Source organism: Scomber japonicus, chromosome 17, assembly GCF_027409825.1.
Source record: "Scomber japonicus isolate fScoJap1 chromosome 17, fScoJap1.pri, whole genome shotgun sequence".
Lineage (NCBI taxonomy): Eukaryota > Metazoa > Chordata > Actinopteri > Scombriformes > Scombridae > Scomber > Scomber japonicus.
The window spans coordinates 10,337,677-10,353,697 of record NC_070594.1 but is presented as its reverse complement, the minus strand read 5'-3'; the positions used below and the strand labels follow the sequence as shown (position 1 = coordinate 10,353,697).

Here is a 16,021-nt window from a genome sequence, read left to right as displayed (position 1 = left end):
CTCTCTCTCTCTCTCTCTCTCTCTCTCTCTCTCTCTCTCTCTCTCCCTCTCTCCCTCTCTCTCTCTCTCTCTCTCTCTCTCTCCCTCCCTCCCTCCCTCCCTCCCTCCCTCCCAGCATTCATAGGCAGCAGTCGGTTGCTCTTGCTGGCACCCAGTAGTCCCTCGTGTCTCCTCGATAGTCACGCTCTGATGCCTTGGCTGATTGCATAAGAACATGGTGTCAAGCAGCCACTCAGTCTTTGCCAGCGTGGGAGAGGGTAGGGGAAACACCAACACCACTGCCCATAACAAATCAAATCAGTGTGTCTTTGTGGGGGGGTTGAGCATTGCTCGTGCGGTTTCCACTGCTGTTTTCAGTGGTTTACTTGTGCTAATAAAGTACACTTCATTATGCAAAGAAGCTGATTGTGGAGTCTCAAAGGTGACGTGAACATACCTTATGAAGTTGTTATGACAAACACAGGAACACAGTGGAACATTAGCATTTATTTCTAGTTCTGTTTCTGACCTCCTGATTTTTGTAAAACCTTTAAGCTCTGTTTTGGTCTCCACCAAATCCTGAGGGAAATATTTGGCTCTTTGTCTGTCTGGTATTTAGTGCTGGAAAAGAAACGTGAATTAGATACAAATTTTAGCCTTGAAGAGCTGAGAGGAAATAGAGTCCATTGCTAATATAAAAATAATGACTGGTGTAGCTTTAAAGTGACTATAATCCATATTTTCCACATCAACAATGCATCAAATGCCTGCTTGTATGTGAAAAGGTTACAGAGGTAATATTGAGCTTATATCCAGGTGGCCAAAAACACAACTCCAAATAAATATTTGTGGTCCATATCTGCGAGAGATAGAGATTTACCAGCAAGCGCACCATATTAACTTCAAAGGTGTCAGTGTGGTGTTTACAGCTTGTTTCTCTGCTACCAAGTGGCCAAAAATCCTCAAAATCTTTGGACATATTATGATCAATGCCAGTGGTAAGAATAGCCACCATATGCCACCAAATGTGCACATATTTATATATGAGATATGAGTTTAGCATTGGTAATCAGGATTTGACTGATTTGTCTCTTTTTTCAGTTCTCAGTTTTTTCTTATCTGTATTTCCCAGTTACCTTATTTATTTTGTTCCAAGTTTACTGATGCTGACATGATGTACCCAATCTGAAGTGATAAATGCACTAAACCTAAATTGGACCATAGTACCCCTGTGGGTACCTATCAGCATTTTAGAATTCAAGTTCATACCCAAACTTTCCGACTAACCCCACTGGTTGATCCAAGCCACATTTCTCATTGCATGAATTTACATTTTTTTTAGTTCAAGCTAGAACATATGCAGGGTTTCATTGCAGGTATAGTCTAACAAGACTTGAATATTCAAGCGCAGAGTCGAGGCTCCAGGGTGAACACAGACTTCTCTTCGATTTCAGCATGAGCAACAAATGCTCATCTACTTTCACTGCCTGAGTCCTCACCGCCCCCGTTAATGTCTGACACTAATCTGGTGATAATGGGTGTAGGTGCACAAAAGCTTGAAAATGCTGTGGATTTTAGGTGTTAGGTGCATTGTCTTATGAATGATTTCTATCATTCTCTCTTTCTTTTCTTTCTTACTCTCACACATACTAATGAGGAGTTACCCCAGTGGCTGCTGCTGCTGCTCCTATTCTCTTTTCTGATATGTCTCTGCGCCAATAATTCCACCTTGGACCTCAGGCCATTGATTTGGACACAAAAGGAGATATTTTTGCAGACAATAACCTTGGAGTCCTTTGTAGAGAGCCACCTATAGCTAGTGTGGTGCAGTATTCATTTGCTGCCTATTGCTATGTTTACAAGGAAGTATAGGTGAAGAAGGTCAAGGAAGAAAGAGAGAGATGCACATACAACTGTGAAAGCAGCATCAAACCACTAGCACTGCAACTAAGGTCTGGAAGCAGCAGCTTTGATAATGATTCAGTGAGTTGCAAGGAAACAGGCAGAAAGGAGGAGATGGAGAGACAGTGAAGAGGGGAAGGGGGTTATGACCAAGTTAATTAGATCAAAATGCCCAGAAAGATCCAACAAGTGCTCCAAAGTCTGGAGAGCCTGGCAGATCTAAGTAAGGCTGTTTACTGTTTACTGTCAAGATGTATGTGTGTGTGCGTGTGTGTGTGTGCGCATGTGCGTGTGTGACTGCACAGCACGCTCAGAGAACAGAAGCCAATTAGTGTGACAACTCTGCGAGGCACATGGGTGTTTTAGAGCGGCAGAGCACTTAGGCACTGTCTGCTTTTAGGGCAGGCGAAATTCAAACAGCATTTCATTTAATTTCAAGACCCCTCAAATAGCTGTGAGCTTGATGATACATGATGAAGCTTTCTCTTTTTGGCGTTTCAAACATCCGGGCTGGCAGCCTCCAGACAAGGTGAGACTGGATGGTGTCAAAGTCTAACAACAAGTGAAACAGACACCTGGAACAACCAAGTGGGCCAAGGCTAGGAGCTTCCCTTGGGTAAAGTTCAGTGAGATTTTAGTTGTTTTAAAGCTAACACATCGCTCCCCTATGGTGGTTGAAACAGAAGGAAATTTCAAACAAGCGGAACAGTTTAGCCGAGTGTCACCAGACCAGAGAAAGATGGAAAAACAGCTGTTGGATTTATTCTTTTTTGTCCTTTCTGCTTAACTTCCGGTATTTCCAAAACCAGGGCAAACGGAGGGTGACATTTGGATGCTTCGCAGCTTGGTGAGGTTATGAGGAAGTAGCAATGACACTTCAATGCACCTGGTCCACTGGGCAACAAAAAGCCTTTTCATCAAACAGCAGCAGTGACATTTAGAATCCGTGCATACTCACATCTGCTCTGGCAGCATTTAGATTCTGACCCACAAAAATGGAAATGTTGATGTATCACTTAACATTTTCCCTGCCTCTGTTTGAAACCAAGGCATGCCGAAAACAGACGAAAGGGAAAATGACGATGATGTGAATCAAACCAATTAACAAGCTTGAACATGATATTTTAAGCCGAGAATGTGCTTAATGTTAGTATAGGCTATCACATGAAGGCTATTCTAGTGCCTTTTTTAAATATAAGTGTGCTCTTGAACAGCTAGAGCAATCCAAAACAATTCCACGCAGCCATTAGCAACAGCACCCCAGCATCCGGCTGTGTAAGGACATTGGGAGATGAACGAGTGTATAATGGTGTTCCGGTTTGCCCAACGCCAAAAGCAATCAACGAAGGAAACACTAACACAGCATTTTGTATTTGTTTCCACCTCCGGGGCCTTAATGTTAATATCAATATATGTATTGTTTTATGCTCCTCGTATGCATCTGAATTCACCTCTAGGAAACAACAGCCAATTGCATTATGTCACCATATTAAGCTCGTTTTCAATCCCTATCCTGAGAGTAAATTAAAGCAGACAGTAAACAGGGTTTGGGTGTCCTTGCTCAGGGCCACTTCTGAGCCACACTGGCCACTGTTGACCTAGTCTCTTACCTCTGGACTTCCTCCCCAATCTACCTACCAATATGTCATTTTATTACAGTCACATTAAACAGTATTTAGCGTTTTGCTGCATCATACCTTAAACTGCCTTAAGAGACACATAACGATTAGTGCTACCCACCTTGTTGCAGCAACACATCATAAATATTGTTTTAGGAGGATCATCATCTTAATCTTCTCACCATAAAGGAGAGATCATAATGTACAGTGCATTTAACATTCATTTACAATATGACGGTCCAGTGTGAGAGGCATAAAGCTGTTGAAATCCTATAATGTAGAAGGTAACTGCAACTACAACTACTGCACTGTAGCACCATAAGCAATTACACATCACAGATAAGACATGGATGAAAACACATTTTCAGTGCAGCAGCTTTCGAAATCAGTAAAACATTGAAAAATGTACAAAAAGGAAAATATTATTGAGATAATATTCAGTTTTATTGTTGCAAATAGAGGGAGAGACAGCTGAGTCAGCAGTGTGGTGAGCTACTGCCCCCTAGAGGCTGAAGATGGTTTTAATAATAATTCAGCAGTAGTGCACCTGCATGGACAGAACCGTTAATATTTGCAAACCAAAGTTATCTCTGCAAGATTTGAATGTGTATTTGACCTTAAACATGACGTCTTTTGTTTAAATATGCAAAAATGTGGTCATCCTTTTATCCAGGTAGAGAATACGGGTTGGTTTTACTCATCTGGTTGTAGGTTTTTTCCCCCACTCTAATAGCATTTTACCCTGAATTATATATATAATATAATATTACATACATATATTGTATTCATATATACTATATATTGTATACATATATTGTATTCTAGTTTAGTTTCTAATGGGCCAGTTCAATAATTAGTTGTTTTTTTTTAAAGCATGTTTTTGGACTCCCTCTACCACCAGGTCAGTCATTGCAGAAGCAGGCTATATAGGCAAGCACTGTTCAAACTTATAAGACCCTCAAGTTTGGAAAAGATAAATATCATGCTGACTTTGACGGGAAATTATTTTAAATTATATACAAAACATCCAGACAATTTTCACTTGATGGAAAAACTCTACTCAATACAAGCAACATGTAGCCTCAAAGCTAGCAAATACAATACATGTATAATGTTGCCAATTAAGTCTTCTAACTTTAAAACTTTGATATAAATGGATGGGTTTAAGAGTATCTATATATAAATGTGATGATGATGACTAACTACTGTTCTGGTGGTACGTGAGGGAAAGCATTACGATAGGTGTTAGTTTTATTGTTTTTAGAAGATAGCAATATTTATTATTGCTATCTTCTAGATCTATCTAGATTTGCTCTAATACCACTTAATGCAGAGACAGTGGAAAGTGACAGCCTAATCCAGTTTCCCAGAGCAACCATCTTTTATCTAATCAGTTTTAGAGTTGTTATTTTACAATGCCAGAATAACAAATATTCTCTGATGACTGGTCTGCACATAGTGATCATTGTTTGACTGCAACAGTTTTGACAACACTACCAGTAACCACCACCAGGTGTCACTTTTGGACAATTCTATACAAATGGATAGTTTGTAGGGCTGTTTAGACATACAGCATTGTGTGACAAACTAATAGGCCAATTCTTAAAGGGAATGTTTGCATTTTTCACCTTTTCAGTGTTGCATCAGCCAGGTTAGAGGTCAGGGTCCGCGAAGAGCAGCTGTCCTGCAGCAAAAAGGTCAATATGCTGCACAAGGACACTTCAGTCGGGTACTGGATTCTTTTTCCAAAGCAATCCTATTAAATGTCAAAGAATAAACAGCTGGACCAACGCCCTCTGTAAAATATATGCATTAAAGTTTCTGGATAGACAGTGAAAATGTATGCTGAATCATAAAAATGTTAGTGTTCATCTTTAAAATTGCAATCCTTTAGTGAAGTTTATCTCCTAAGGCTGCAACTCTGCAATGTTTTCACTCTTGAAACCTTCAGGTAGTGAAAGAGGCATAGTTTCATAATTGTATAACTTGTGAGTTATACAATTATAATCATGGTATATAATGAAAAGACATTACGTAATGTAGTATAATTGCTGGATTGAATAACAAACACAAATGCTGACTGTTTTTTGATCTGAGTGGGTGTGTGTAAACTTACTGTAAAGGAAACTTGACTCTATGACAACCACCAGTTGTGGTAGTGGAAGACGTGGGTGTACTCTGACCCCCCATCATTTGACCTGGTTGGCCCTTATAGTCCGCCAGAGGTGTGTTTACCCTGCACATACCTCCGACCACACTGCTGACAACAATGAGCTTCCAACCTTTCCCACAGTACCAGACTCAAGGCTCACAGGCGTGCGTCGTGGCAACCTGGTATGGCAGCGCACACACAGGAATAGCATGAGCAAGCTACATGTGGCCTTGCAATGAAAAGACTGTTTTGATTGTAGAGCCTTGACATTTCTGAAAGCTGTGTGTGTGTGTGTGTGTGTGTGTGTGTGTGTGTGTGTGTGTGTGTGTGTGTGTGTGTGTGCTTCCTTGTTGCTTTGCATTTCAGCCCTCAGGGCCAAGTATGCGAGCCTTCATTCTATAGAGCCACCAATGTTCAAACATGCCTTTGACTTCATCCATCAATCTTTGATCTGGCTAAATCAGCAGCTATAAGCAGGAAGGAAGTCTGATATAATATGAAGTCCAGTTGGTTATCTGAATCCTAAGCCCTGAATAAGTGTAGCTGTATTTATATTTCAAATTATTAATTAATCTGCTCCTTTTTCCTCATAGGTATAAGTAATTAATTATCTTTTTCTACACAATGTGTTTTTTAATAGATATATTAGGAATTTGGATGCCTCACCCATAAAGTACTTGCAAGGGTAAGATGAAGCCTACATGAAGAAACCCATAATATTATATAAAACTACAATCTACATACCCTAAACATCATTAATGGTGGTTTAAAGAAAAAAAAGAAAGTATGTTAGGCACAAGCAGTGGTTCCAAACCTGGGGGTCAGGACCCCCATTAGGGGTCGATGGATTAATCTAAGGGGTCATAACAGACTTTTTGCCCCATTTATTGTGAGCATTTTCTCTCCTTAAGCCTCTAAATTATTAAAATAAAATAAAATAAATCATCTTTCATTGCAATGCAATATGTGGTGAAGGGTCTAGGGTAAACTTTGCTTTATTTTATTGGCTCGTAAACCAAAAAAGTTATAACCACTGGCCTAAAGGATGAGTATTTTTATCCTAAATGAAAGGATTGACTATATTAAATGAGCACTGGAGAAATACAAAAGATTAAGCTTCATTAAAAGAGAGAGAGAGAGAGAGAGAGAGAGAGAGAGAGAACGCTCTTTAATTTAGTAATTTAGCTTTTAATTAGCTTTTCTATCAGTCACTACTGCACTTTTTTTAATAACTGTTTTTTTTAAAACTTGATTTTATATATTGTTTTCGACTACTTTTACTATGCACTATATTTATTGTTATTTTTAATGTTATATTCCATCTTATATTACATGAATGTTTTGTTTATTTTAATTATCATTATTATCATTATTATTAGTATTCATCTTCTCATTGTGTTTTTATCACTAAATCAATTTTCAGTTTAGACTTTAAGGCATAAAATATCTGGCAGGCACTGCAGATGAGAAATCATTAGCTGCATTACTATTGGACAAAGAACTAAAACAATGGGACATTTAATTGGCTAATTTTGCACTGTCCCTAATATTAACCAATTAAAAGCGTGAGTGGGCGGGGCTTGAGCGTTCGAGTTCTCTTTTTTCCTTGGGTTTTTTTTCTCTGTGGTAGCAGAGGGAGGGGTGCCGCGCCGAGAGTGTTGTTGTGTTGTCTGTTGCTGCCAAGGTCGGTGAAAGTAACTACTCCCGACCAAACACTTCGCTTATTTACCCAACTAAAAAAGTACCACCCGAGGAGACAAACCGGTGAGTTTTTTTGTTTGCCTTTAAACAACTTTTATTCCTGTTTTTGAAAGGTTTTTCTTACTTTTTACGCCTGGTGTTGTGCCAAATTTCGTATCCCCGTCAAATCAGTGACTGTCAAAAACGAGTTCACATGGGAAGAGATGCCGGGGGGAAGGAAGCGCTAACCTGCTAGCTCATATTAGCCGCTTTTCACCGCTGAAATTAGTTATTTGGAGGCTTTTTTAACACCACCAATGCCATTTTTATGCTACCAGACTTTTCTACTGATGTACTAACATTTCCAGGTTTTGCTTTTGGTGGCTTAGTAGAGGTGGACTGGGTTAGCAGGCAAACTTAGCCTTACAAGTACTAGCTGAGGTCCAGTCACATTTTTAGTAGAGTTTTCTCGTTGTCACCTTACTGAATGATATCAGTATCGCTTGTATGGATGAAAATGAGTTGCTTTCAGGCCCCCCAAAACTACTTAAAAGTCCACCCCCGACTCACAACAATGCACTGTGCATATTACAGACAGAAAGCATCCAGCATATTTTAATACTTGTGCTCTAATGTGGGGAGGATTTCTGCACTTGTAAAAAACAGTGGAAAAATGGAAAACTACTCTTTTTCAGTAACATTTTTAATGTGGGGGGGCTCAGGCTTGTGTTGTAAATGCCTGACGACAGCTGCTGCTTCTTTAGTCCTCTCTCTTGACATGAGCTGCAAGACCGACTTGACTCCACTCTGCCCCATGGGATGTTATTGGAGTACATAAATTTCATTACATCCATGATTCACTTCAGTTCAATATGTCACAACTTTCACTTATGTCAGCAGTCTAAGCAGAGCACAGCACATCAGGTCAGGACTACTGTAGTTATTTTTAACACCTAGTTTATCCTGTATCATCCATCATTTTTAAATCTTCATACTATATTTGTGTGATTTGCTGTGTTTGATTTAATCTTGTGTGTATTTGTTTTTTAAGGTGAATGTTGGGTCTGGTGTTTCTATGGCAGAATATAACTAATCCAAACCATTACCAGTACTTCCAGGCATTGTAATGTTGAGGTTACTAGGTTGCAGAATTTAATATGTTGTTTGGGGGGCACAGTCATGAAATGAGTCATGTTTTAAAAAAAAGAAGAAAAAAGGCTGTCAGTGAGTCTTGTGCTTTTAAGTGAACCACTCAATTCCGCAGTGTTAAGGGTCTTTTCAAAGTAAGTGTCCGGACTCTAAATGAGCCACACCTTTGATGCCGGCTCTCGGCTCACATTTGAAACCAGCCTGAGACGCAGGGTTCTGTAAGTCGTGAGAGGAATGTGCTATATCGTGGTTCTCAGTTGACTGAAATGGCGCTCTTTTGTTTGAGAGGACATACAGCAACAGCTGCACTTCACAGCAACAGGGTGTGTGTGTGTCTGCATGTGTGTGCTCGTGTGTGCATATGTGTTTTGTTCCATCTGGTATTTCAGGCTGTAATTGGAGCATTTCTGGTATGCTGGTTGAATTCTGTGACTTAAACATACTGGACAATGGCTGTTGTGGATGAACATGATCTCTCTCTCTTGGAAGAAGTTGAAATGCTTTGCATGTTTTTTGCATGGCTTAGCAGAGCTGTGTGCTTCACAGTATTCACTTTTTACACCAGTGGGGACAAGAGTAGGCATGCAGGACTTTACACATACCGCAAAAGAACCTGCTAAGCTATTACTATAAGCAGCAAAATGGATAAAAGATGCTGGTTTGAGCGTTGCGTTATGTGTTAACCCAAGTCTCACTCTGTTTGACTCTTTTGAGGTCTCACTTTTAGCTCAGAAACACCATGCTGCACACTGTAGATTAGGTGTTGTAGTAGAAAGACCCCTATATTGTTACTATAACCCTGAACTATGTATGTGAATGTAAAAGAGTACTGAAGTTGCTGAGGTGACATCACAGTGATTGAGCCTGTGTCTAAACATGCTGTCAATATCCACCTGATGATCTGATTCTTTGTTATGAATGTGCAGCTAATGTAGACGGACTAATCTGTCACTGTTGGGTTTTGTGTTGCCCTTGTGAACCCTGTAAAAGGGTTCAGACGGCGTGCTGATTCAATGTGAAGCTGCAAAGGGGAAAACACTCAAAAGAGCGAAAAGACGTGTCAGACTTTACAAATGTATTTTGGCAGAGTCTGAAAGCAGCGCGTTTGTGTGGCTGAAACCTCACTCTACTGTCGTCCTGGTTGGGCCGTGGCTTTTTTTAATGTGAAGTCTTGCAGTTTAGTTTGAGTTTCAGGGTTTGCATTTGTGACAGAATAACAGGATATGGCATCTCACACCCTGTCAGAACAGTGGCATTTCTGCACATTGTGTTTTTTTAAAAACCTGCCTTTGCACTACAGGTTGCCTGAGGCGTGCACACGGGGAAGCCTTTGTGTTGCATCGCAGCGTGCCTTTTTTACTTACTCACTACTGCTAGGCTGCCCTAACAAGAGCACTGCCACGACTTCTGAAGGAAAATCCCATAAGAAGAAGAAGAAATGCATTAATACTGACTTTAGAGAAGTGTGTGGAAAGTGTTTAGTGTATTATTTGTATCATAATAAATTAGCCAGTAATAAAGTTTGACCTCTGCAACCTTCACAATAACTAAACATGGGAACAAAATATGATTTCATGTCAAAACTAAACCAAAACTACACCTATTGGGTGATTGTGTGCTGTTATGATCAACGAAATATCACCTAAAACACAACTGGTATTGATACTGACTTCTGATGTGTGAAATAAGATGACTTTACCCATTACAGTCCTTATGAGTACAAAAAGGCATCTAGCTACTGAAATGTGCTGCTTCAAGCTCTCAGCAGGCCAGATAGAGGTAACGTGATATTTGCAGTTTAGCTGCTCTCAGACTCCAAATGAAAGTGCTTGCAGCAGCAATTTTTGTTTGGTAGAGTCCAGCAATGAATCACAAGTTGCTTTGTGACACTAAATGAAAAATCCCAAAGGATTTCCTTCCAGCAGTGCAGACTGCATCAGTGCCAAGCCTAATATCTGATTGAGGTTTTAGCTGAACAAGCAGTGTGAAGCCCTCTTATATCACAGATACACTGTCTGAGCCAACTGAGGTTAGCCTGCAGCACTGCCACAGTGTCTGTGGCGCATTTGATCATGTAATTAAATTCAGCATGAGCGTCAGGTGAACAATATGATACATTCAATAATGAGATTCCTTAAATAAAATGAATGAAGAAATGAAAATGAAAGAAAACAGTAAACACGTGTTTTGTGTGTGTGGTGACTGAAGATTGACTTTCAGTCCTTAGACCACTCTACATCCAAGTAAATAATGTTTGTTTTGAAACAATAAAGAAACTAAGAACAATATATAATACAACATCTTAAGTTTCAAATGTAAAAATGACATGAAGTAGAGTAAATCAAAGGGAGTGTGAGCTATGAGGAGACTAACTGCAGCAACTGCAGTCATGTGGTATTGTGCTGCTTGTCTCTTGTGGCTGAGACACTATTTTCTCCAAGTAGATGTTGCATCTTTGTCAGAGTATCAAAATCTTGGCCTTTACATTTAACTTGTGTAAAGAAGTTTGTGCATGTTAGGAGGAAATGCTGCTCTGCCCCTCTCTGTCTCTCCCAGCCTGTGTTGGCCAAGCTATGATCACCACGTCTGTATGTAGTTAATTTCTGATCAGTCACAGTAGTCACGAAGTCTGCTACCTACCGCCTGTTCAGAGCAGAATAGTGTTGAAGTTAGCTTTGAGTTTTTTGTGGTAGTTTTGTGTCCAATAGTTAATGTAATTTTCTTTTTCTTTAGCTATAATTTGGTTGAGCTGGATTGTGTGTGGGCTGTCCTGAGGCCTTGTGCTGTTGGAGGAGGTGAGAGGACTCCTCCTCTGTGTTCTCCTCTCTTGGCAATGGAGAGCTTTGTAGTGGTTGGTGTTAAGAGTCACTTTGATTTTAGGTGTTTGTAGAATCTGAGTGCTCTTTTCTTTTTTTGTATCCTAATTAAAAGGGGAAATTGACCCAGTTCAGTCTTGGCATCCATTGTTGAGGATGTGACTCTAAGAGTGATCTTGCAGGGTTTCTACTGGGTGTTTGTCCCATTTTTCACGGTCTTGATTTACAACAGGACCCCACAATTCACTATCGTACAGATTTTGAGTATTTTTGAGCCAGATTCTTACAGGTATATCTATGTTTGAAGTCTTTTTTTTCATATCACCTAATCTTAAACCCTTCTTCATTTGTCTCTGACATCAGTTATGGTCAGATTGTATTGACTGTAGATTTTTAGCCCCAGATAAGTGCAGCTTTATGTTTTGTGTATGCCAATGGAGCCCACTAAGGACTTATTTGGGTTTCCCTGACACCTGGGTTGTTTCTGAAAGACCATAAATCTAGTCTACTCTAGTCTAGTCTAGATTAACTGTCAAGGCCCAGGTCTGACTGAAGATCCAGGTAGCAGTTAGCCTGGCTAACACCAGACTGCGTCTCAATCTCATGTGAGATTGAGGTAGGGTCTGGCGGGGAACCGTTCATTTCCTCGTATTTGAGGCGGGATCAACGAATGTTGATCAAATGCTTCTGTACGCTACTGGCCAAACTTACAGCCAATCATATCAACGATAGACAATGACGTATTCAGAGCCTGTAGGGAGCAGCGTGAACACATCCTTTTTATAAAGGAAAAATCATGTAGCGCAAGTTTTTGTTATGTTTTCAAAGTGAATTTATTTAGCACACAATCTACTGCTGCTTCGAACAGTTGCTGCACCTCTGTGGTCGCCATGCTGGATGTGAACAGAGTCGCTCTACGGTCGTCATCGCCTTGAGCCCGCCTCCCTGTTCGGTGATTGGTTCCCTATCTCAGTTGAAGATTTTGTCTTGGTGGCCATGCTAACTTTCTGGGCGAAGTAGGATCTGGCTGGAATGAGAGCATGGGTTTACCCAGGCTAGGTAGCAGTATTAACTCTTCTGCTGAGTGTATGTGCATCAGAGTGTGGCTGAGTGTATAGTTCCTCCTTTCAAGTTTCACCAACAACAAATAGAAAGTGATTAATATGGTCAGTTACTACGGTTTTAACCCACAGCAGTTTCTAGTACAGTTTGTTAATAGATCCTGGAACTGAAATAAAAATCTTTTGAGGTGTATTTCTTTACATTTCAATCTATTAACGTCCTTCAAACTGTATTTAGCAGCGATCAGCCAGTTATTCCGTTTATTTTTAATCTATTTTGATAAATGATTAATCATTTAAAGTAAATGCCCAATATTTCCTGCTTCCATCACCTGGATTGTGAGAATTTGTCCTCCTCTCCTTGTCTTATGAGATAGTTAATTGATTATTGGACTGTTGATTTGACAAAATAAGCAATTTGACAACTTCATCTTGGCTTTCAGGAACTTGTGATGGACATTTTTCACTAGGTTTTGAAATTTATAGACCAAATAATGAATCAAGAAAATAATTGGGTTGGTAATTGTAATGAAAAATATGTTTGATGGTTGAAGCTTCTGAAAAGGGATTGTTTTAAGTGTTAAAATAGATCAATCAAGTATTCATTCTTAAAACATTTTGTTATTAACTTTTAAAAATGTGCTTTGGCAAAAGAAATGAATTTCAAAACTTAAGTCAGTCTATCACAAACTGAACAGCGACAAAAGTCACGGAGCTGCCAAGTACTCATCGTATTTATTTTGTCTATTCATGCCAGTGAGTGCTGCTCATCCTTTTCAAACAGGGCCAAACACTAATTACACTTGTTAAAAAGCATTATTTGGTTGAGTCTGAACAAACTGGCTCTTGAATGCTCTGCTTTCCTCCTGTTATCAACAACTAATCATCCAGTTTGTAGTGAGCCACCACCGGCCGTCGCTGACTCAGCCAATACTGCCATCTGGGCTGGAACAGAAAACCCTGCAGACTTCTCACAGACTCCACAGCCTCAGATGCTCAGCTAACAGATATTTGACTGTGAAAAAGTAAGTGAGAAATAAAGTGTAGACTAGTAGTGTGAAGGAGACATGAGGGAATATAGATGAGGGAGATAAACTCTGTAAAGAGAGACTGGACAATGGAAACCATAGTTTATGTCTCCATTTCAGGTTGTGAAACATATTTCAACAACAATATTAAGTCATGTCACTCAGAGGACAAGTCAGTATTCAGATGATGTATAAAGTTACGTAAAAATTATTCTTTTAAATCTTTAAAAGGACCTGATTCAGCCTGATTAGACTTTTTTTTACTTTTTTTCTTTTTTTAAAATAAAATATAGTGTTTTGGGCTCTTTTGCTTTTATTGTACAGTTGGTAGCAGAGAAACCGACAGGAAACAAGGAGAGAGAGAAAATGGGTACAACATGCAACAAAGGTCCCTTGCCAGACTTAAACCAAGAATGTTGTGGGTATAAGGGTATTTAAATGGTCCTTGTTTAGATCATTTAAATCCAGCATCCCTACTCTGCTGCTGGTTTCTGTTCATTCACAGTGCAGTTATATGAACAAGGATTTAAACAGCTGATACTTACTCAATGACATGTTAGTCACACTCGCTCTTTCTCAAAGTGTAGACTGTTTAAGAAGTCGAAATGACTCAGAATGAACTCTTAAGAGCAAATCTGTATCTGCATCCAAAAACTACTTTCATCATCTGCCTTATTATTTTTCATGATTAATGGCTGAGTCTGGGAAATGCCAAAAAACACAGCTGTGTAGGAAGAGGGGAAAAAAATGCCCATCATTGCATATTTTCACAGAGCAACAATCCAAAAAACATCTGACACATCTGCTTGAAAAATGACAAACAAACTATTTTGATGATCAGTTTATATTCTCATCTATTAATCGACTAATTGTTGCAGCTGTAAAAAGAAGAAAAAAAGAAGCTTTTTCTTCTTCATTGAGGTTAAGGGGAGCACATTTTGGCATGACTGCACCTTTAAGAAGGTAGCTAATCAGACACAATAAGTGAAAACACCTGTGTCTGTGTGTGTGTGGATATTGAGACTAGTAATCACTATCACACACAGGTGTAAATAATAAAATTAACTATTTTTAACGAGGTTTCGGGGTCATGGTATTGTGTATACTCACACGACTCACTGTGACACTTTAATAAACCTTATTTATTGTTTAATGTTATTGGTAACACCTGTGCTTTTTCCTACTTTAACGAGTCCAAAGTGTCTGCTGCTGTGGAAAAACAAAACAAAAAAAAGGTGTATGAATCAGAATTATCATGTGTCGCTTTATTAGTAGCTGTTTGTGCACCCGCTGACACAAGGAGCCTTTTCAGTATCACAATTTTAGCAAAACAGGATTAATCAACCTCAGCTGTTGGAACAGCTTATCTCTTAAAAAGCTTAAAATGTTTGAACATTTTCAGCCACCAGTGTTCAACGTCCACCAGGAATAATGTTCCTCACTCAAAATCCTCAAATATTTTTATTCACTGCTGGCCGTCCCCAATCCCCTCCTGTTTTTATTCCCGTCTGAGGAAATGAGATATTTGTGTATAGTCAACCGTGGCACAAGTGGAACAGCATGTGAATCAAACTGGCTGCTCAAAGTTCCTGTTTTACCCCAAACTACCTGTCTGACCGTCTTTTTATCCGACTGTCTGTCTGTCTGTCTGCCCGTCTGTGAGAATGAGCGTGTGTCGAGCTGCGCTGCCTTCTGACCCAGCACACTTCCTGCTCACGTTTCACTTTTTATACTCGCATCCTGTCAGTGAGACAACAGCTCTCTGTGCAGTTTTCAGTAACGCTGGCAGGATGCTATTGTGCAGCTAAGAGGTCGACTGAAGTGGATTTTTAAAAGGCCGATATAATAATAGTAATGATAGTTTGGAGCAAGGGGGAAAAAAGCTGATATCTGATTTAATATCACCCCTGACCCCGTGGAAAAAATTCAACACTGTCGGAAATGAAATCCTTGACTTTGAAACTGAATGACTGAAGTTCAAAGTAATAAATACCTAAAACCCTGCTCATCATCCCAAAATCAGGGCGAAGCATCTAACCAGCTGTAGGAATGATGCATTCGGATTTTATACTCTTATCGGCCTGGTTCTTTATCAATACTAAAGAATTAGGGTTTAAAATAGGGTTTAAGTTCAGAATAGGAAATCTCTATATAAACTCAATAATATCTCCACAGAAAACAAATCTCAAATTTCAGTAAAAATAATATTTCTGACATTAATTTACTGATGCTGATCTTGTCCTCTGTCCTCCTCCCTCTGCTGCTGATGTGAGTCACTGCTGGTAGAGAGAGGAGAGGCTGGTGTGTCTTTGCCTGTAAGCTAAAGTTTACAAGAGTTTCCCCACATTTAAAGATTTGTGGCACAGATAAACATACATACAGCTTTTGTTTTGTTATTGGCTTAACACGTGTGCTGTGGTTGTGTAAAACCCACGGAGAGACTGCAGAAAGAAACTGCTGAAAATATCACTTTTCTGCATGTTGATGCTTGTTTGAAGAGGTGGTGTGAGACAGTACTGTTCATTGACCTCTCTGGACAGAGACGTAACATGTCCATTAATGACAGCAAAACACAGTAGAGACTCTCAGCATAGTTTCATTCGGCATAGGCGCTCGCTCTGAAAAAACACTGAAG

General features: G+C 39.6%; 1 protein-coding gene across 1 annotated transcript in view; it reads left to right on the top strand.

Annotated features, from left to right (window-relative positions):
* The first annotated feature begins 7,292 nt into the window (after positions 1 to 7,292).
* The window catches only part of fam49a (family with sequence similarity 49 member A), a 39,076-nt gene continuing 30,347 nt past the window's right edge, over positions 7,293 to 16,021 (top strand). Inside the window, exon 1 of the mRNA XM_053337129.1 lies at positions 7,293 to 7,416. The gene's annotated coding sequence lies outside the window, so the exon portion shown is untranslated. The remainder of the gene's footprint in view (positions 7,417 to 16,021) is intronic.